This window comes from Oncorhynchus nerka, linkage group LG28 (assembly GCF_034236695.1).
Source record: "Oncorhynchus nerka isolate Pitt River linkage group LG28, Oner_Uvic_2.0, whole genome shotgun sequence".
Classification (NCBI taxonomy): domain Eukaryota; kingdom Metazoa; phylum Chordata; class Actinopteri; order Salmoniformes; family Salmonidae; genus Oncorhynchus; species Oncorhynchus nerka.
In genome coordinates this window covers 43,545,969-43,560,212 of record NC_088423.1, presented here as the reverse complement: position 1 = coordinate 43,560,212, position 14,244 = coordinate 43,545,969, and the positions used below count along the sequence as shown (strand labels likewise).

The following is a 14,244-nucleotide window of genomic DNA, read 5'->3' as shown; positions in this document are numbered from 1 at the left end:
TTGTATTTTTAATAAAAGGAAAAGTCTAAGATTGAGCAATAGCACTGTATATCACAATGTTTTATGGGTACATAATCACGATAGGACAAAAGTTGACATCACCCAACCCTATTTCCCCAACTGGCGGCTAGCGTGTAGTTTTTTTTATTTTCCCCCCAAGTTTTCTGAGCAAAACATTAGTTTTTTCTTTGTTGGACATAATACTCTAAAAACACAAGGAAATCAGTTCCAAGTGATAGTGTCTAGGGTTTACCGAGCATGAATGTACCACCATCCAATCTGCAGCAACTGCGTGATGCCATCGCGTCAGAATGGACCAACATTCCTGTGGAACACGCCCCAAATAATTCAGGCTGTTCTGGAGGCAAAGGGGGGTCCGACCCCGGTACTAGATGGATTGTTGTAACCCTTGACTGTTGCAATCTTGTTGGTTTCAAAGCAAGGCTTACTTTGCTTTATGACCTTTGGCTGTTTATGTGCTGCATGTCTCACATTTTTGCTTTAAATTGTTACGGGCTATCTAGTGCGGTTTGCTCACAGACAGTAGGCAGTCCTATGTATTCAGAGACATTTCTCCCTCATTCCTCAAAGAGACTGATGTTATTTTTAATCATCACCACAGGCGGTTAATAGATCTGAGCACAAACAGCCTATATTCCAGGATTAGTTGTACCTTACAGTCAAGACCTTTTTGTAGCACAGTTTGTAGGTGGACTTTTGTAGCTCAATTGATAGAGCATTTTGCTTGTAATAGAGATCGACCGATTAATCGGAATGGCAGATTAATACGGGCCGATTTCAAGTTTTTATAACAATTGGAAATCGGTATTTTTGAACACTGATTTGGCCGTTTTTTTTTTAACATCTTTATTTAATTTTTTATTTAACTAGGCAAGTCAGTTAAGAACACATTCTTATTTTCAATGACAGCCTAGGAACGGTGGGTTAACTGCCTTGTTCAGGGGCAGAACGACATATTTTTATCTTGTCAGCTCGGGGATTCGAACTTGCAACCTTACAGTTAACTAGTCCAACGCTCTAACCACCTGATTACATTGCATTCCACGAGGAGACTGCCTGTTACGCGAATGCAGTAAGCCAAGGTAAGTTGCTAGCTAGCATTAAACTTATCTTATAAAAAAACAATCAATCATAATCACTAGTTAACTACACACGGTTGATGATATTACTCGTTTATCTCGTGTGTGGGGGCGGCAGGGTAGCCTAGTGGTTAGAGCGTTGGACTAGTAACAAAAAGTTTGCAAGTTCGAATCCCCGAGCTGACAAGGTACAAATCTGTCGTTCTGCCCCTGAACTGGCGGTTAACCCACTGTTTCTAGGCCGTCATTGAAAATAAGAATTTGTTCTTAACTGACTCACCTAGTTAAATAAAGGTAAAAAAAAAATATATATATATATATTTTTGCATATAATCGATGCGGTGCGTATTCGTGAAAAAGGACTGTCGTTGCTCCAATGTGTACCTAACCATAAACATCAATGCCTTTCTTAAAATCAATACACAGAAGTATATATTTTTAAACCTGCATATTTAGCTAAAAGAAATCCAGGTTAGCAGGCAATATTAACCAGGTGAAATTGTCACTTCTTGCGTTCATTGCACGCAGAGTCAGTGTATATGCAACAGTTTGGGCCGTTTAATTTGCCAGAACTTTATGTAATTATGACATAACATTGAAGGTTGTGCAATGTAACAGGAATATTTAGACTTATGGATGCCACCCATCAGATAAAATACTGAACGGTTCTGGATTTCACTGAAAGAATAAACGTCTTGTTTTCGAGATGATAGTTTCCGGATTCGACCATATTAGTGACCAAAGGCTCGTATTTCTGTGTGTTATTATGTTATAATTAAGTCTATGATTTGATAGAGCAGTCTGACTGAGCGGTGGTAGGCACCAGCAGGCTCGTAAGCATTAATTCAAACAGCACTTTCGTGTGTTTTGCCAGCAGCTCGTCTCTGCTTCAAGCATTGCGTTGTTTATGACTTCAAGCCTATCAACTCCCGAGATTAGGCTGGTGTAACCGATGTGAAATGGCTAGCTAGTTAGCGGGGTGCGTGCTAATAGCGTTTCAAACGTCACTCGCTCTGAGACTTGGAGTGGTCGTTCTCCTTGCTCTGCATAGGTAACGCTGCTTCGAGGGTGGCTGTTGTCGATGTGTTCCTGGTTCGAGCCCAGGTAGGAGCGAGGAGAGGGACGGAAGTTATACTGTTACACTGGCAATACTAAACTGCCTATAATAACATCCAATAGTCAACAGTTCATTAAATACAAATGGTATACAGAGAAATAGTCCTATAATTCCTATAATAACTACAACCTTAAACTTCTTACCTGGGAATATTGAATACTCATGTTTAAAGGAACCACCAGCTTTCATATGTTCTCATGTTCTGAGCAAGGAACTTAAACGTTAGCTTTCTTACATAACACATATTGCACTTTTACTTTCTTCTCCAACACTTTGTTTTTGTCTTATTTAAACCAAATTGAACATGTTGAAAATTTTTTTTATGCTAAATTGATTTTATTGATGTATTATATTAAGTGTTCGTTCAGTATTGTTTTAATTGTCATTATTACAAATACATTTAAGAAAATTGGCCGATTAATCGGTATCAGATTTTTTTGGTCCTCCAATAATCGGTACTGGCATTGAAAAATCATAATCGGTCAACCTCTAGCTTGTAACACCAGGGTAGTGACTAGGGCTGTAATGGTACACGTATTCATACCAAACTGTAAAGTATGAGGACCTTGGTATGGTCCGCACTGTGAACCTGGAATGAGTACATAAATAAAACACAAGGCCTTTACGCTATGCCTACACTGTGATGTATGCCATTGCCTTGTCAGTAAATCTGAGTTTTTATTTTTTGGGGGCTATTCCTTTAAATCAACTGCAGCCTATGCACGCACACGTAATCAAAATGTATAATCTTAACTGGCAGATTTCAAACTATCCGTTTGTGAGGTGCAGCCGAGGAACTCTGTCGTGGCGAGTGTTGGGATCGATAAGCCAGAATTGGAGGATCCTCTGTCATTTAAATCTCCCGTTTGGGAACATTTTGACTTCACAGTCGCTTACAAAGGCGTTGGACAGAGCTGTGGATAAAAAGTTAATATCAAATTTATTTATATATAGCCCTTTGTACATCAGCTGATATCTCAAAGTGCTGTACAGAAACCCAGCCTAAAACCCCAAACAGCAAGCAATGCAGGTGTAGAAGCACGGTGGCTAGGAAAAACTCCCTAGAAAGGCCAAAACCTAGGAAGAAACCTAGAGAGGAACCAGGCTATGTGGGGTGGCCAGTCCTCTTCTGGCTGTGCCGGGTGGAGATTATAACAGAACATGGCCAAGATGTTCAAATGTTCATAAATGACCAGCATGGTCGAATAATAGTAAGGCAGAACAGATGAAACTGGAGCAGCAGCATGGCCAGGTGGACTGGGGACAGCAAGGAGTCATCATGTCAGGTAGTCCTGGGGCATGGTCCTAGGGCTCAGGTCCTCCGAGAGAGAGAAAGAAAGAGAGAAGGAGAGAATTAGAGAACGCACACTTAGATTCATAAAGGACACCGAATAGGACAGGAGAAGTACTCCAGATATAACAAACTGACCCTAGCCCCCCGACACAAACTACTGCAGCATAAATACTGGAGGCTGAGACAGGAGGGGTCAGGAGACACTGTGGCCCCATCCGAGGACACCCCCGGACAGGGCCAAACAGGAAGGATATAACCCCACCCACTTTGCCAAAGCACAGCCCCCACACCACTAGTAATAATAGTATGTTCTCCACTGCTCAATGTGCAGAGTGGTGTGTGTAGCTTGTTGTCTGCTACAAAGCGCCATTACAGTCATAGAGCCAAGTTAGGAGATTATCTAATCAATGGAAGATGGAGTTAAATGAGAAGTATATGCTACAACGAAAAAGAGCCAGGTAGATGCTATTTAATAATCTGAATGGGGGTGGTGTTTGTAACTAGGACAGTAAGAAAGCGTATGCAGACTCGGATTAGCCTAGATAGCTGGCTAATTTAGCTAGCTATTTTAGCCAACTACATTTACATTTACATTTAAGTCATTTAGCAGACGCTCTTATCCAGAGCGACTTACAAATTGGTGCGTTCACCTTAAGACATCCAGTGGAACAGCCACTTTACAATAGTGCATCTAAATATTTTAGGGGGGGGGGTGAGAAGGATTACTTTATCCTATCCTAGGTATTCCTGAAAGAGGTGGGGTTTCAGGTGTCTCCGGAAGGTGGTGATTGACTCCGCTGTCCTGGCGTCGTGAGGGAGTTTGTTCCACCATTGGGGGGCCAGAGCAGCGAACAGTTTTGACTGGGCTGCGCAGGAACTGTACTTCCTCAGTGGTAGGGAGGCGAGCAGGCCAGAGGTGGATGAACGCAGTGCCCTTGTTTGGGTGTAGGGCCTGATCAGAGCCTGGAGGTACTGAGGTGCCGTTCCCCTCACAGCTCCGTAGGCAAGCACCATGGTCTTGTAGCGGATGCAAGCTTCAACTGGAAGCCAGTGGAGAGAGCGGAGGAGCGGGGTGACGTGAGAGAACTTGGGAAGGTTGAACACCAGACGGGCTGCGGCGTTCTGGATGATTAGCTTAATTAACTAACTAGCTTCTCTCGGTTTGATGCAGTTAAGACAAGTACAACGTGATCATATTGGATGATATATAACCTAGCTATGACAAGCTAGAAGTTAGTCGACTAGCGCAAGTCGGTTTGGTTGGTTGCTGCCCCTCCCTTGCTCCTGTTTCACTCGCTCACAGTACACACACTGCAAGGCCCCTCCTCTGCCTGTTCTCGCTCGTGCTGTATCAGCACTGATTTTAATAAAATTGCGTAAATTGAATTTTCTGCTGCTTCCCTCACTTGGATCCGATCACGTCTATATGGAACAGGTCACCTGTTCGGAGAGGGTCTCGATATCGAACAATTTATTTATTCATATTTGTCCAGGTGGGAAAGCCCCAGGTCCATTTCGGAACGAGTACAACTTCCAACAGTTCGTTTTTAATTTATTTATTTTTTTTAAATGCAAAATTTAAAAGCACCTTACTTGAGGCCCAACATAACAATCCCTGTCTAAACAAACAATGCCAGGAACATCGAATGACTTTACAGGAACTGGACCACAAATATTAACTACATAACTGTTGGAATTTCGTTTTCTGCTGAACCGTGAACCCAAAACCGCAGTACATACTGTTCCTCTCCTCTTCTGCAGCAGTCTATTACTGCCTGCCTGCTTTGTCTCGTCTGATCTGCCCCATCACTCCAAGGCGGCTCTCCCTAATGAGTAGTGACTGCCTCTCTATGCCAGCTATCAGTGGATAATTCTGTTACTAGATGATACTTTGTAAAGTCACTCATATTTCTAGTTTTACATTTTCCAGGACACATTTTTAAGAATGTTTTTAATGTAACACATTTGTGAATGATTTATGCGATTTGCGGGAAGAAGCCATTTTAGATCTGCATTTACAAAACACAGTCAGTCTTTCCCTTTCTGCTTGAAAAATGCAGAAACTCTTGCTGCATGTTGTAAACACAGATCTAAATAGCTTCTTACTGTAAATTCTGCTCTGCTTCTGTCAGGTTTCGCTCCAAATCATGAATGTAAAAGGAGTAATTTTGTGCTTCAGTGGCACTTTTCTACTCGGATGAAATATACAGTTGAAGTCGGAAGTTTACATACACCTTAGCCAAATACATTTATTAAACTCAGTTTTTCACAATTCCTAACATTTAATCCTAGTATATATTCCCTGTTTTAGGTCAACTAGGATCATCACTTTATTTTAAGAATGTGAAATGTCAGAATAATAGTAGAGATGGATTTATTTCAGCTTCCCAGTGGGTCAGAAGTTTACATACACTCAATTAGTATTTGCCTTTAAATTGTATAACTTGGGTCAAACCTTTCGGTTAGCCTTCCACAAGCTTCCCACGGTAAGTTGGGTCAATTTTGGCCCATTCCTCCTGACAGAGCTGGTGTAACTGAGTCAGGTTTGTAGGTCTCCTTGCTCGCACGCGCTTTTTCAGTTCTGCCTCGGTCAGGGCTTTGTGATGGCCACTCCAATACCTTGACTTTGCCACAACTTTGGAAGCATGCTTGGGGTCGTTGTCCATTTGGAAGTCCCCGAGATCTCTTGAGATGTTGCTTCAATATATCCACATAAGTTTCCTGCCTCATGATGCCATCTATTTTGTGAAGTGCACCAGTCCCTCCTGCAGCAAAGCACCCCCCCCACAACATGATGCTGCCACCCCGGTGCTTCGCGGTTGGGATGGTGTTCTACAGCTTGCAAGCCTCCCCCTTTTCCCTCCAAACATAACAATGGTCATTATGGCTAAACAGTTCTATTTTTGTTTCATCAGACCAGAAGACATTTCTCCAAAAAGTATGATCTTTGTCTCCATGTGCAGTTGCAAATCGTAGTCTGGCTTTTTTATGGCAGTTTTGGAGCAGTGGCTTCTTCATTGCTGAGCGGCCTTTCAGGTTATGTTGATATAGGACTCGTTTTACTGTGGATATAGATACTTTTATACCTGTTTCCTCCAGCATCTTCACAAGGTCCTTTGCTGTTGTTCTGGGGTTGATTTGCACTTTTTTCACCAATATTACATTCATCTCTAGGAGACAGAACGCTTCTCCTTCCTAAGCGGTATGATAGCTGCGTGGTCCCATGGTGTTTACTTGTGTACTATTTTTTTGTACATTTGGAAATTGCTCCCAAGGATGAACCAGAGGTCTACATTTGCTGATGTCTTTTGATTTTCCCATGATGTCAAGCGAAGAGGCACTGAGTTTGAAGGTAGGGCTTGAAATACATCCACAGGTACACCTCCAATTGACTCAAATGATGTAAATTAGAAGCTTCTAAAGCCATGACATAATTTTCTGGAATTTTCCCAGCTGTTTAATGGCATTGTCAACTTAGTGTATGTGAACTTCTGACCCACTGGAATTGTGATACAGTGAATTATAAGTGAAATAATCCGTCTGTAAAATATTGTTGGGAAAATGACTTGTGTCATGCACAAAGTAGATGTCCTAACCGTCTTGCAAAAACTATAGTTTGTTAATTAGAACCACCAATCCCGGATCCGGTATATTTGTCATCAAAAACTCTGAATAGCATAGCGCAACAGTCAAATAATATTACTAGAAAATATTCATATTCATGAAATCACAAGTGAAATATAGCGAAACACAGCTTAGCGTTTTGTTAATCACCCTGTCATCTTAGACTTTGAAATTATGCTTTACAGCGAAAGCAATGCATGCGTTTGTAAGTTTATTGATAGCATAACAAAACAATACGTACACCTAGCTTCAGGTAACTTGGTCACGAAAATCAGAAAAGCAATCAAATTAATCGTTTACCTTTGATGATCTATCGGATGTTTTTACTCACGAGACTCCGTTAGACAACAAAGGTTCCTTTTGTTCCATAAAGATATTTCTTATATCCAAATACCTCTGTTAGTTTGTTGCGTTATGCCCAGGAATCCACCGGAAAGAGCGGTCACGACAACGCAGACAAAAATTCCAAATTATATCCATAATGTACACAGAAACATGTCAAAAGTTTTTTATAATCCATCCTCAGTGTTTTTCAAATATCTATTCGATAATATATCAACCGGGACAGTTGGCTTTTCACTAGGACCGGGAGTAACAATGGCCATCTTTCTCTTTTGCGCACAACTCGCTCTGAGAGCCCCCACCTGTCCACTTACGCGATGTGGTCGTTCACGCTCATTCTTCAAAATAAAAGCCTGAAACTATGTCTGAAGGCTGTTGACACCTTAGAGAAGCCATAGAAAAAGGAATCTGGTTGACATCCCTTTCAATGGGCAATAGGGATGCATAGGAACACAGCGGTTTCAAAATAAGAGTCACTACCTGAATTTGATTTTTCTCAGGCTTTCGCCTGCAATATCAGTTCTGTTATACTCACAGACAATATTTTTACAGTTTTGGAAACTTTAGTGTTTTCTATCCTAAGCAGTCAATTATATGCATATTCTAGCATCTGGTCCTGAGAAATAGGCCGTTTACTTTGAACGTTATTTTTCCAAACATAAAAATAGTGCCCCCTAGCTTCAAGAGGTTAACAAGAAATTTGTGGAGTGGTTGAAAAATGAGTTTTAATGACTCCAATCTAAGTGTATGTAAATTTCAGACTTCAACTCTATTTGTTCTCATCATTGTGACACTGTAAAGTCCATGGAGAATAAGATCACCTCCTCCCAGCTGCCCACTTCACTGAGGCTAGGAAACACTGTCACCACCGTTAAAGCTACGACAATCGAGAATTTCAATAAGCATTTTTCTACGGGTGGCCATGCTTTCCACCTGTCTTCCCCTACCCGGGTCACCAGCTCTGCACCCCCACAGCAACAGCCTCCCCTATTTCTCCTTCACCCAATTCCAGATAGCTGATGTTCTGAAAGAGCTGTATAATCTGGACCCCTCTCCTACAAATCAGCTGGGCTAGACAATCTGGACCCTCTCTTTCTAAAATTATCTGCCATAATTGTTGCCACCCCTGTTACTGGTCTGTATAACCTCTTTCGTATAGATTGGAAAGGGGGAGACACCCTGGACTCAAACTGTTAGACATATATCTATCCTACCCTGCCTTTCTAAAGTCTTCAAAAGCCAATTTAACAAACAGAGCACTGACCATTTCGAATCCCACCGTACCTTCTCCGCTATGCAGTCTGGTTTCCGAGCTGGTCATGGGTGTGCCTCAGCCACGCTCAAGGTCCTAAACGATATCATAACCGCCATCGATAAGAGACAATACTGTGCAGCTGCAACTGCCTCGCCTGGTTCACCAACTACTTCTCTGATGGAGTTCAGTGTGTCAAATCGGAGGTCTGTTGTCCGTACCTCTGGCAGTCGATATGGGGGTGCCACAGGGTTCAATTCTCAGGCAGCTTCTTTTCTCTGTATATATCAGTGATGTCGCTCTTGCTGCTGGTGATTCTCTGATCCACCTCTACGCAGACGACACCATTCTGTATACTTCTGGCCCTTCTTTGGACACTGTTAACAAACCTCCAAATGAGTTTCAATGCCATACAACGCTCCTCCAGTGGCCTCCAACTAAATGCATGCTCTTGAACCCATCGGTGCCCGCACACGCCAGCCCGCCTTGCATCACTACTCTGGACTGTTCTGACTTAGAATATGTGGACAACTGCAAATTCCTAGGTGTCTGGCTAGACTGTAAATTCTCCTTCCAGGCTCACATTAAGCATTTTCAATCTAAAATTAAATCTAGAATCTGCTTCCTATTTCGCAACAAAGCATCCTTCACTCATTCTGCCAAACATACCATCGTAAAACTGACTTTTCTATCGATCATTGACTTCGGCGGTGTCATTTACAAAATAGCCTCCACTTTTCTCAGCAAACTGGATGTAGTCCATCACAGTGCTGTCTGTTTTTGTCACCAAAGCCCCATATACTACCCACCACTGCGACCTGTATGCTCTCGTTGGCTGGCCCTCGCTTCATACTCGTTGCCAAACCTACTGGCTCCAGGCCATTTATAAGTATTTGCTAGGTAAAGCACCGCTCACAGATAACTGCACCTGTACATAGCCCATCTGTAAATAGCCCATCCAACTACCTCATCCCCATACTGTTATTTATTTTATTATTATTTTTTGCTTCTTTGCACCCCAGTATCGCTACTTGCACATCATCATCTGCACATATCACTCCAGTGTTTAATTGCTAAATTGTAATTATTTTGACACTATGGCCTTTTTTATTGCCTTACCTCCCTATTACTTAATTTGCAAACACTGTATATAGACTTTTCTATTGTGTTATTGACTGTACGTTTGTTTATCCCATGTGTAACTGTGTTTGTCGCACTGCTTTGCTTTATCTTTGCCAGGTCAGTTTTAAATGAGAACTTGTTCTCAACTGTCATACCTGGTTAAATATATGTAAAAAATATAATTGGAGCACAAGTCGGCGCTCTGACTGATGTGTAAGATTCTTCTCTCCTGTAATTTCTTCTGTTGTAGTTTTTTGTAGCTCAAAGGTTAACTTTAAGCAAAACATTAGGAAATGTAGCTGGCTACATTATTTGTATGATAAACATTAGAAATATGAAGGCCATGCATCGTTTTTGCAAAAGATACCTTGCTTTTTCATTGTAAGCAACACTGAACAAAAATATGAACGTTACATGTAAAGTGTTGGTCCCATGTTTCATGAGCAGAAATAAAACATCCCAGACATTTTCCATATGCACAAAAGGCTTTTCTCTTAAATTTAGTGCACAAAAGTTGAGGGATCCCTGTTAGTGAGCATTTGTCCTTTGCCAAGATAATACATCCACCTGACAGGTGTAGCATATCAATAACCTGATTAAACAGCATGATCATTAGAGGTGCACTTTGTGTTGGGGACAATTAAAGGATACTCTAAAATGTGCAGTTTTGTCACCCAACACAATGCCACAGATGCCTGAAGTTTTGAGGGAGCGCGCAATTGACATGCAGGAATGTCCACCAGAGCGGTTGCCAGAGAATTTAATGTTTATTTCTCTACCATAAGCTGCCTCCAATGTCGTTTTAGAGAATTTGGCAGTATGTCCAACCGGCCTCTCAACCGCAGACCCACGTGTATGGCGTTGTGTGGGCGAGTGGTTTGCTGATGTCATTGTTGTGAATGGAGTGCTCCATGGTGGTGTTATGGTATGGGCAGGCATAAGCTACGGACAAACAACACTTGCATTTTATCGATGACAATTTAAATGCACAGACACCGCGACGAGATCCTATGGCCCATTGTCTTGCCATTCATCTGCAGCCATTCATCTGCAGCCATCACCTCGTGTTTCAGCATAATGCACAGCCCCATGTCGCAAGGATCTGTACACAATTCCACAAGCTGAAAATGTCCCAGTTCTTCCATGGCCTGCATACTCACCAGACATGTCACCCATTGAGCATGTTTGGGATGCTTTGGATTAACTTGTTATTCACAGGGTTCGCACAAGGTGCTTAAAGTACTTGATTTTGACACAAGTAAAATTCAAGTACTGGAGAAAACCTTGAAAATGTGACATTTTCTCAATTTGGTTAAAATGAGAGGAGAACCGAATGATCAAATATGTTAATATATTGGTCTTGCTAATTCATTTCCAGGCAGACTAAAGTTTTATTTCCTCATGTGTTTCGCTCTCTGGTTGCCAGGCAAGCTCGCTCATTCCACCCACACTGCCTCTCTCAGGTACAGAACTGACTGATTAGGCACCAAACGTCACATCGATAGTAAATATGGGGAAATATAGATTCAAAGCTGCCTGGCTGGATGTTAATATTTATGAATGGTTATCCCATTAAGGGATGTAGTGGAGGGTAAACGCAGTTGACTCAGTTTTATTTGTGAAATTGCGTTATCTTGCCTCTTTAAATTGTTTACAACGAATATGTGGACAACTGCAAATTCCTAGGTGTCTGGCTAGACTGTAAACTCTCCTTCCAGGCTCACATTAAGCATTTGCAATCTAAAATTAAATCTAGAATCTGCTTCCTATTTCGCAACAAAGCATCCTTCACTCATTCTGCCAAACATACCATCGTAAAACTGACTTTTCTACCGATCCTTGACTTCGGCGGTGTCATTTACAAAATAGCCTCCACTTTTCTCAGCAAACTGGATGTAGTCCATCACAGTGCTGTCTGTTTTTGTCACCAAAGCCCCATATACTGTAAATTGTTTACCCACTTATTGCATTCTCAGCGTTGAACAATGGTCAGAAGGCTTCTTAATCTGAGATCTAATTGTGCCTACCTCTGCGAACGAGTGGATTCATGTATGCTCGTTATGTTCGCCTGCTTCCCCGGATTTGCCTTGTTAGCAGCGCATTCACTCACCACTCTGTCCAACGAGGAACTCCGCCCACGACAGACCGAGAGGTGAAATGAACTACCTCAGCCCAGACCCACAGAGGCAAGTGGCAGAGATGTCCCCGACAGCGGATTTTGAGTGTACAACTTTTAAATCGCTGCTATTTCAGTCCGATGTCCAGCGCTAGCTGGGTAGCTCAAGGGCTCTGGCTGTTAGCCAAGTAGCTAGCTATAACTAGCTGGCTAGAAGGATGAAGTTAGACCTAATGTTGAACAGAGCATGACCTCAGCAGAAGAAGTTGACTGACATTAAGCTAGCTACAATCAAGATGTTCTTACAACAGAATACCTTTTCTCTACAGTGAGTATTGAGACAGACAGTGGTGAGTCAGGCTGCAGTGGAGGCTAAGGTGATGCAGAGAGGAAGCATTGACGCAAGCAGGGAGAGAGGTTAGTTGTACAGTGGTCCCCAATCTTGGGGTCCGGGACCCATGTGGGGTTCCGTAAAATTTAAATGGGGTCCCCCAAGAGTCTTTAATCTTATTAAACACATGAATAACTTGGTTCTCTTCAAATGGGTATAGAATAGAACATTTGAGTCAACTACTGGCCTTTTACGCCATCAGAATTAACTTTCATGTCATTGTGTTGAAAGAATGTGGGACCTAAAATTGTGAAATATTTTTAATTTTTATTTATTTCACCTTTATTTAACCAGGTAGGCTTGTTGAGAAAAAGTTCTCATTTGCAACTGCGACATGGCCAAGATAAAGCAGAGCAATTCGACACATACAACAACATAGAGTTACACATGGAATAAACAAAACATAGTCAATAATACAGTAAAACAAAAGAAAACAAAGTCTATATACAGTGAGTGCAAATGAGGTAAGATAAGGAAATAAATAGGCCATGGTGGCGAGGTAATTACAATATCGCAATTAAACACTGGAATGGTAGATGTGCAGAAGATGAATGGGCAAGTAAAGATACTGGGGTGCAAAGGAGAAAGATAAATAAATACTGTATGGGGGTGAGGTAGGTAGATAGATGGGTTATGTACAGGTGCTGTGATCTGTGAGCTGCTCTGACAGCTGGTGCTTAAAGCTAGTGAGGGAGATGTGAGTCTCCAGCTTCAGAGATTTTTGCAGTTCGTTCAAGTCATTGGCAGCAGAGAACTGGAATGAAAGAACCAAAGATGAAGATAATGCAACATATTATTATTGTCATGTACACTGAGCAAAAATATAAATGCAACATGCAAGAATTTCAAAGATTTTACTGAGTAACAGTTCATATACAGTAGTGCAAAAAAGTATTTAGTCAGCTACCAATTGTGCAAGTTCTCCCACTTAAAAAGATGAGAGGCCTATAATTTTCATCATAGGTACACTTCAACTATGACAGACAAAATGAGAAAAATAAATCCAGAAAATCACATTGTAGGATTTTTTTATGAATTTATTTGCAAATTATGGTGGAAAATAGGAATTTGGTCACCTACAAATAAGCACGATTTCTGGCTCTCACAGACCTGTAACTTATTCTTTGAGGCTCCTCTGTCCTCCACTCGTTACCTGTATTAATGGCACCTGTTTGAACTTGTCATTAGTATAAAAGACACCTGTCCACAACCTCAAACAGTCACACTCCAAACTCCACTATGGCCACGACCAAAGAGCTGTCAAAGGACACTAGAAACAAAATTGTAGACCTGCACCAGGCTGGGAAGACTGAATCTGAAATAGGTAAGCAGCTTGGTTTGAAGAAAATAACTGTGAGAGCAATTATTAGGAAATGGAAGACATACAAGACCATTGATAATCTCCCTCGATCTGGGGCTCCACGCAAGATCTCACCCCGTGGGGTCAAAATGATCACAAGAACGAGCAAAAATCCCAGAACCACACGGGGGGACCTAGTGAATGACCTGCAGAGAGCTGGGACCAAATTAACAAAGCCTACCATCAGTAACACACTACGCCGCCAGGGACTCAAATCCTGCAGTGCCAGACGTGTCCACCTGCTTAAGCCAGTACATGTCCAGGCCCGTCTGAAGTTTGCTAGAGAGCATTTGGATGATCCAGAAGAAGATTGGGAGAATGTCAAATGGTCAGATGAAACCAAAATATAACTTTTTGGAGGACAAAGAATGCTGAGTTGCATCCAAAGAACACCATACCCACTGTGAAGCATGGGGGTGGAAACATCATGCTTTGGGGCTGTTTTTCTGCAAAGGGTCCAGGACGACTGATCCGTGTAAAGGAAAGAATGAATGGGGCCATGTATCGTGAGATTTTGAGTGAAAAC

General features: G+C 41.8%; 1 protein-coding gene across 1 annotated transcript in view; it reads left to right on the top strand.

The window, feature by feature from the left end:
• Window positions 1-14,244, top strand: part of LOC115113252 (baculoviral IAP repeat-containing protein 6-like) — a 142,214-nt gene that overhangs the window by 3,623 nt on the left and 124,347 nt on the right.